Source organism: Penaeus japonicus, unplaced genomic scaffold (assembly GCF_977035675.1).
Source record: "Penaeus japonicus unplaced genomic scaffold, GWHDUDI00000001_assembly GWHDUDI00000036, whole genome shotgun sequence".
NCBI classification, from domain to species: Eukaryota; Metazoa; Arthropoda; class Malacostraca; order Decapoda; family Penaeidae; genus Penaeus; species Penaeus japonicus.
In genome coordinates, this window is record NW_028234438.1 from 10837985 (window position 1) to 10840484 (window position 2500).

Sequence of the window (2500 nt, forward strand, 5' to 3'; positions counted from 1 at the left end):
CTTCACAGCAAGAAATCTTTTCCGATATCCTACGTCCGGCAGCGAAGTGTCGTCTCGTGACAGGGTTGTGACAGAAATATCCATTCCACGTTTATTAAAACTTTTTTATTCACAAAAAAAATGTTTCACCATTTGACGAAGGGAGCAACTACTGATTTCGTTAAGAAGTATCATAAATCTCTGTCTATTTTCAAGTAATTTCTTGTACTGTTTCACACTAAAACTTTTCAATACATGTTGGTTTCCCGTCATAACATTTGGAAGTATTGTGCTTGTATATTTTTACCGACACTGTAGTAATGACATTGTCAACACTCACCATTCATAATTTCGTATTGATATAGCCGGGATACACAGAAAAAAATGCACATGCAACTCATCTACACATCATGAATTGCAAAATAGTTTTAATCACTTTCCAATCTTTAGTTCCACGTATCATTCCAAAATTATGATGTACGTAGCACACAACACTAATATTCATAAACACGCGGCTTTTACCCCCATAAGCTTTTAGATTAGGGTAAAATACATAGATTTAGTTAGAGCGAATTGAGTGTAGACTTCGTGCTGACATCCTGTAAACAACTGAATGCCCAAGTTGCCAAAAGAAAGAAAAGATTCAGATTTCTCGTTTTTTTCGGAAATTGTTTGATGTTTTTTTATTTTTCTGTTGATAACAGCGAGTGTCTCTTTATGGAGTGTTTATGGTATTACTGTATGGGAAGGCGAGTTTGTTATACACTAATTATGTATAGAAGTATTGGTCAAGGTTATTCATGGTTTGATATTCACAGTAATTGTTTTAAAATGTAGGTAGTCAGAGGAGATTTACAGATGCTTGCATGTATTCTTGTGTATGTATAAATAATTACTACAGTTACAGGATGCCATAATAAGAAAAAGGCTGAAAGAGGGGAGTGATACGCCAGATGCCCTTATTTAGTTTGATTCTTTATAGAAAACGGATACAGTGATATGGTAAACTTTTGGAAATATGTAATCCCCAGTTCCAACACGGAGACTTCAGTTGTAAAAGGGATATTTTTTAAGGAAATTGAGTTAGTAAGAAATCAAATTACATCATTTCGATGGTAAAATTAGTTCAAATAAAAATAAAAAACCCTTTACCTATACACACACACACACACACATATATATATATATATATATATATATATATATATATATATATATATATATATATATATATATATAGTGTCATTGATATTTAAAGCGATTTCTGCTTTATTTTTTCTCAGTAAGCTTTGAAGGTGTTTTTACTTTTGTTGATAACTGTTGCGTCTTTAAAATGACGAAAAGTGAACTCAAATAGTTGGCGTGTCTGTCTTGGTGAGCTTTCAATGTGCACAACTAGAGCTGTTATTGATGCTTGTATAAATTTTATAACCGCAGCCATTACAGTGTAATTTTTAAGTGGCTATAACGAAAGAGTTATTGAACATGCTTAAGGATTATGGACGTGAGTTCAGTTTCTTATGCTCCGGCGTTCTCTAATCTCTTCATTTCGACTCTGCTACCACCTTCCCGATGCTAATAGATGTCTGTTTTGCGTTCAGTTCATTGAGATCTGCCAGGGCACGCACCTCTGAGGCCTTAAATATGTGTGACCCAGCCAGTTTTAGTTATTTACAGCTGTCTCTGATCATTACTTGAAGGCTTGCCATGGTCTGTAGGCGCTCCTGTATCTATGGTAAGCGATGGGCATAACCTTCTCGCCAGCCAAGCTCCGGCTGCACTATCTTGCAAGTGATGCAACAAGGCTCCGACTGGCACACCATAAAACACAACTGTGGTAACTTAGTCTTCTTCTGTAAAGAAAGAATCCTGCGCCTCCTGAAGTGTTGCTTAGGTTGAGCGCCATTTGGCCGAGGGAAAAGGTTCTCGTTTACGCTCTTCGGCCCATAAGCTCTCTCTGATGATGACAAGTTTAGAGAACACAGTGATAATCAGGAGGTGGGTGTTGTCATTGTCCATGTTATGCTGTAGGCTGTCAAAGCTTGCCCTAAAATCTGTATGCATAAAATGGCCCCTCTCTGCGACGGATGAGATGGAGCTCCAACATCTATTTAGCGCCAGTAGAAAGCTGTTTAAATTTCCCTAAATCATACACGAAATGCGTTCATATTATCTTGTATCTCACTGATCATAATATGATCTTTTTATTAATGTAACATATATGATATAATAGTATTTCATATTATTTCCATTTATATTTATTCTGTATGACTATCAGTTCGCGACCAAACACTGGGATTTACATTATATGTCGTGATGGAGGTAGAGGAATAGTATCTCTGTTATAGTATGGACGCCTAACCCGTAATGTGGTGATTTGGCTAGCGCGTTGAGAACTTTCATCTAATGGACTATAATTCATCATATTCCCTTTCGTTTTTCTTTTGTTTGTTTTTTTCTGATCAACAAATTTCTTTGTGTGTACCATCTTCGGCATCTTCGGTGATACCGTAACTTATTT